The sequence below is a fragment of the Macaca thibetana genome, chromosome 19 (assembly GCF_024542745.1).
Source record: "Macaca thibetana thibetana isolate TM-01 chromosome 19, ASM2454274v1, whole genome shotgun sequence".
Taxonomy (NCBI): Eukaryota; Metazoa; Chordata; class Mammalia; order Primates; family Cercopithecidae; genus Macaca; species Macaca thibetana.
The window spans coordinates 25,511,963-25,518,318 of NC_065596.1; the positions used below are offsets into that span (position 1 = coordinate 25,511,963).

Sequence of the window (6,356 nt, forward strand, 5' to 3'; positions counted from 1 at the left end):
ATGCTAACTTTTTTTTTTTTTTTTTTTTTTTTTTTGAGACAGAGTCTCACTCTGTCGCCCAGGCTGGAGTGCAGTGGCACAATCTCAGCTCACGACAAACTCCACTTCCCTGGTTCAAGCCATTCTCCTACCTCAGTCTCCCAAGTAGATGGGACTACAGGCCTGCACCACCACACCCGGTTAGTTTTTCGTATTTTTAGTAGACACAGGGTTTCGACAGTTTGGCCAGGCTGATCTGGAACTCCTGACCTCAGGTGATCCACCCACCTCAGCCTCCCAAAGTGCTGGGATTACAAAAGGTGTGAGCCACCGTGACAGTCAAACAATGCTAATTTATTCTCTTACAGTTCTGGGCATAAGAAGTCCAAAATCGAGGCCAAGCATGGAGGTTCACACCTGTAATCCCAGCACTTTGGGAGACTAAGGCAGGAGGATCCCTTGAGACCAGGAGTTTGAGACCAGCCTGGGCAATATAGTGAGACCCTGTCTGTACAAAAAAAAAAATAGCCAGGCAAGGTGGCAGGCACCTGTAGTCCCACCTACTCGGAAGACTGAGGTGGGAGGATTGCTTGAGTCTGTGAGTTCGAGGCTGCAGTGAGCTATGATCGCACCACTGACTCCAGCCTGGGCAACAGTGAGACCCTGTCTCAAAAAATAAATAAATCAAAGAACCATGGTGTCAGCATCTGCTTCTTGTGGTGAAGGCTTCAGGCTGCTTCTACTCATGGCAGAAGGCCAAGGGAACCACACGTGTGCAGGGATCACGTGGCAGGAGGGGAAGCGAGAGAGAGAGAGAGAGAGAAAAGTGCCAGGCTCCTTTTAACATACATCTCTCATGGGCGTTAACGGGGAGAACTCATTCACCTGCCAGGGAGGGCATTAATCTGTTCATGAGGGATCTGCCCCCGTGACCCAAACACACCTCACATTAGGCCCACCTCCAATCTTGGGAATAAAATTTTTTGTTTTATTTTTTTGAGACGGAGTCTCGCTCTGTCACCCAGGCTGGAGTGCAGAGGCCTAATCTCGGCTCACTGCAGCCTTTGCTTCCAAGGTTCAAGCAATTATCCAGCCTCAGTCTCCCGAGTAGCTGGAATTACAAGCACGCACCATCATGCCCAATTAATTTTTGTATTTTTAGTGGAGATGAGGTTTCACCATGTTGGCCAGGCTGGTCTCGAACTCCCGACCTCAAATGATCCGCCCGCCTCAGCCTCCCAAAGTGCTGGGATTACAGGTGTGAGCCACTGCACCTGGTCCAAATTTCTTCTTTTTTTTTTTGATACAGAGTCTCACTCTATCACTCAGGCTGGGGTGCAGCGGGAGATCCTAGCTCACTGCAACGTTGACCTGGTCTCCAGTGAGGGGATCAAATTTCAACATGAGGTTTTGAAGGAAAAAATATTCAAACCACAGCACGGAGGTGTTTTTTGTTTGTTTTTTGTGGGTTTTTTTTTGTTTGTGTGCTTGTTTGTTTAATCTGTGGGGGTTCTCTGGGTCGTCAGGTGAATTGCTGATAGTGAACATTTAATCACCATCACTCTGTAATGTAGTTGCATCTATGGGGCCAACTGCCTTAACAACTTCCTGGATGTCATCGCTGGGATCCGTGAATGGCTGTGTGTGTGCACACAAACACTCGTGCACATGCACTTCTGGATGGCCTGTGTGAGCACTGACTGGGTGACTTGTGTGTGCCTGGCCCTCCTGACCGGGATGTCCATGCATCTTTCTGTTTGCAACCGTGTTTCAGTGTTTCTGACCCAGACCCTGGGCTCCGGTATCTCTGAAGCTGCCAGGCTTGAAGGGTACGTGAATGTCCTTTGCTGGCCAGGCACGATGACTCACGCCTGTAATCCCAGCACTTTGGGGAAGGCAAGGTGGGAGGATCACTTGAGGCCAGGAGTTCAAGACCAGCCCAGGCAACATAGCAACACCCTGGCTCAAAGGGAAGGGGAGGGGAGGGGAGGGGAGGAAAGAGAGAGTGGAAGGAAGGAAGGAGGGAGGGAGGGAGAGAGGGAGGGAGGGAAGGAAGGAAGGAAGGAAGGAAGGAAGGAAGGAAGGAAGGAAGGAAGGAAGGAAGGAAGGGAGGGAAGGAAGAAGAGAGAGAGAGACAGACAGAAAGAAAGAAAGATTCTTTCTATGTTTCCTGGTCACCATAGTGAGACGCTGTCTCTACAAAAGATGAAAAAATGTATTGGCTGAGCATGGTGGTGTGTGCCTGCAGTCCCAGCTACTTAGGAGGCTGAGGTTCAAGCATCACTTGAGCCCGGCATGTCAAGGCTGCAGTGAACTAGGATCACACCACTGCATTCCAGCCTGATGCCAGAGGGAGATCCTGTCTCTCTTTTTTGTTTTGTTTTGTTTTGTTGTTACCAAGTATCCCTCTGTTGCACAGGCTGGAAGAGTGCGGTGGTGCAATCTCGGCTCACCACAACCTCTGTCTCCCAGGTTCAAGCGATTCTCCTGCCTCAGCCTCCCAAGTAGCTGGAATTACAGGCATGCACCATCACGCCCAGCTAATTTTTTTGTATTTTTAGTAGAGACAGGGTTTCACTATGTTGATCAGACTGGTCTCAAACTCCCGACCCCAGGTGATCCGCCCGCCTCAGCCTCCCAAAGTGCAGGGATTACAGGCATGAGCCACCGCACCCAGCCAATACTTACGTTTAATCCTTAGAGCAACTTGCAGGTTTGCTCCAAGGTTTAAATATGAATATCAGTCAAGCTAATTGTGCTCCCCTCCTCGTATGCAGTGGCCGCAAACAGCAGTGCCCTCCGTAGTATACACAGCCTGCTGCATGTAGGGATGGCCTTAAGGGACCTTGGAGATAGCCCTTTCCAATGTATGTTCATGTTTCCGACTTTGACCTCACCCCAGTCTAGACTCCAGACAGGTATGCAAGGCGCCTTTGGAAAGCCCCAGGGTGTGGTGACCAGGGTTCACATTGGCTAAGGCATCACGTCCATCTGCACCAAGCTGCAGAACATGGAACATGTGATTGAGGCCCTACCCAGGGCCAAGTTCAAGTTCCCTGGCCACCAGAAGACCCGCATCTCAAGGAGGTGGGACTTTACCAAGTTTAGTGCAAATCCATTTGAAGACACGGTGGCTGAAAAGCAGCTCATCCCGGATGGCTGTGGCATCAGGTACACCCCCAATCATGGGCCCCTGGAATAGTGGCGAGCCCTGCTTACTCACACCCACCAATAAATCCTGCTTCCTGTCCAAACCAATAAAAAAAAAAAAATGAACAGGGCACAGTGGCTCACGCCTGTAATCCTAGCACTTTGGGAGCTGGAGGTGGGCAGATTGATTGACCCCAGGAGTTCAAGACTAGCGTGGGCAATATGGTGAAACCCTGTCTCTCCAGAAAAAAAAAAAAAAAAAAAAGATCAAAGGAAAAACAAAAATTAGCCAGTGTGGTGGTGCACGCCTGTAGTCCCACCCACTCAGGAGGCTGAGGTGGGAGGATCACTTGCGCCCAAGAGGTCAAGGTGGTGAACCAAGACTGAGCCACTGCATTCCAGCCTGGGTGACAGAGAGAGAGACCTTGTCTCAAAAAAAAAAAGGGGGGGGAGGGAGAATAAATTATGTGCAGTACTTATTACAGGCCATGGCGCTGAGTAAAAGCTTCATAAATGGGAATTGCTGTTGCCATCATCTAAGAATTTTTGATAGTTTTGATGTCAGAGGAAAAAAAGTAGAGATGATGAGACCTATTATTTGTCCTGGTGGAAAAAATGGAACAATGAGGTCATAGCCTAAATGTGTGTTTTAGCTACATTTTTTATTCCACAGTTGTAACCAAATTAAAGAATATAGCTAGGCATGGTGGCACACACCTGTAGTCATAGCTACTTGGGAGGCTGTGGCATGAGGATCACTTGAGCCCAAGGGTTTTAGACCAGCCTGGGCAACATAGTGAGACCCCATTTCTTAAAAGACTGAAGTGGCTCACATCTGTAATTCCAGCACTTTTGGAGGCCAAGGCAGGAGAACTGATTGAGCCCAGGAGTTTGAGATCAGCCTGGGCAACATAGCAAGATCCTGTCTCTACAAAAAAAAAAAATTTATATTAGGTACCTGTGGTCCTAGCTATTCAAAGGCTGAGGCAGGGCACAGTGGCTCACGCCTGTAATCCCAGCAGTTTGGGAGGCCGAGGAGGGTAGATCACAAGGTCAGGAGATCAAGACCATCCTGGCTAACAGGATGAAACCCCATCTCTACTAAAAATACAAAAGCAAAATTAGCCAGGTGTAGTGGCAGGCGCCTGTAGTCCCAGCTACTCGGGAGGCTGAGGCAGGAGAATGGGGTGAACCCGGGAGGCGGAGCTTGCAGTCAGCCGAGATCACGCCACTGCACTCCAGCCTGGGCGACACAGCGAGACTCCATCTCAAAAAAAAAAAGAGGAGTTTAAAGCTGCAATGAGCTATGATTGCACCACTGCACTCCAGCCTAGACAACAGAGACAGACTCTGTCTTTAAAAAACATATAAAATAAAGGGCTTGACTAACATGGCCAAAGCCTGGGTAACATGACAAAACCCTATCTCTACAAAAAAAAAAAAAAAAAACACACACACACACACACACACAAAATTAACCAGGCATGGGAGCGTGCATCTATAGTCCCAGCTACTCAGGAGGCTGAGGTGGGAGGACCACTTGACACTGAGAGATCAGGGTTACAGTGACCTATGATTGCACCACTATGCTCCAGCCTGGGTGACAGAGTGAGACCCTGTCTTAAAAAATATAATAAATAAAAGAAGAAATATAGTAGCTTTTTAATTTTTATTTTTATTTTATTTTACTTTATTTTATTTTTTTGAGACAGAGTCTTGCTCTATCACCCAGGCTGGAGTTCAGTGGCACAATCTCAGTTCACTGCAACCTCTGCCTCCCAGGTTCAAGTGATTCTCCTGCCTGAGCCTGCTGAGGAGCTGGGATTACAGGCACCTGCCACCACACCAGGCTAATTTTTGTATTTTTAGTAGTGATGGGGTTTCGCCATGTTGGTCAGGCTGTCTTGAACTCCCGACCTCAGGTGATCCAAACACCTTGGCCTCCCAAAGTGCTGGGATTACAGGCATGAGCCACCACATCCAGCCTATAGTAGCTTAAATAAGATGAGTGTCTATTTTTCTCTCATGTAAAGGCCCAGTGAAAACCTACATCTAGAATAGTAGCCAAGGATGTCAGAAATCGAGGCTCCTTCCACCTGGTTGTTCTGCTGCCCTTACCTCACACTTCCATTGTGTGGTCCAAAATGGCTGCTCCAGCTCCTACCATCACATCCACAGTCCAACCATTGGGAAGAAGAAACAAAAATCAATTGTATGCCCCTACCCTTTAAAGTTACATCCCAGAAGTCATACACATCATACACATCACATCCTATTTGGCCAGAATTCAGTCACATGACCACACCTATCACAACAGAGGCTGGGAAATATGATTTTATCTGGGTGGCATGTACCCAGCCAAAATTCAGGGGTTCTGTTACAAAAGGAAGAGGAGAGAATGGTTATTGAGGGACCACACGTGTATCTGTCACAACCAGGGCTCTGCCACCAAATGACTGAATGACTCAAGGTAAAGTGACTTCACCACACTGAGCCTCAGTTTCCTCGCCTGTAAAATGGGTGTCCCCTCCACCCCTCGGGGTTGATGGGCTATTGGGCATTTAATGAGAGCGTGGGTGTCAGGCACTTGGCACAGGACCTGGCCCATCAGCAGCCTGGAGTGTGTTGGAAGTCCTCTTGTGCTTGTGGGTCTAGGCTGTGGGTGATGTGGCTTTTTGTGTATGAGAAACCGTCCCCGGGCCTGAGAGCTGAACCCAGCACTGAACTTTGTAAGTAACTTCTCTAAAACAAGGGATCTGGCCTGTGTACACATGGAAATCCCCTCTCAGCCTCCTAGACCTTGGGACTGGGCATGTGTCCTTCCACACTCTTCCCCCTTCCGCTGGAGAAAGGCAGACTCCAAAGATGGGGGAAGGGTCCTGCTTGGGGCCTCCAGCCTCCCAGCCTTCACAGAATTAAGCACTCATAGCCTGGCCAACATGGTGAAACCCCGTCTGTACTAAAAATACAAAAATGTGCTGGATATGGTGGCACACATCTGTAGTCCCAGCTACTAGGGAGGCTGAAGTGGGAGGATTGCTTGAACCCAGGAGGCGGAGGTTTCAGTGAGCCAAGATCATGCCACTGCACTTCCGCCTAGGTGACAGAAAAAAAAAAAAGAAAAATTTAAGCACTCACCCCTCAACTTCCAAGTTCCTCATGGGTGACAGTCCTAGCATTCCGGGGACAGCTCTAACGCCAGAAGTCGTATCTTCAATGTATCTCTC

At 48.7% G+C, this 6,356-nt stretch overlaps 1 pseudogene; it reads left to right on the top strand.

Annotated features, from left to right (window-relative positions):
- The first annotated feature begins 2,712 nt into the window (after positions 1-2,712).
- On the top strand, positions 2,713-2,837 carry LOC126943658 (uncharacterized; annotated as a pseudogene).
- The last annotated feature ends 3,519 nt before the right edge of the window (positions 2,838-6,356 follow it).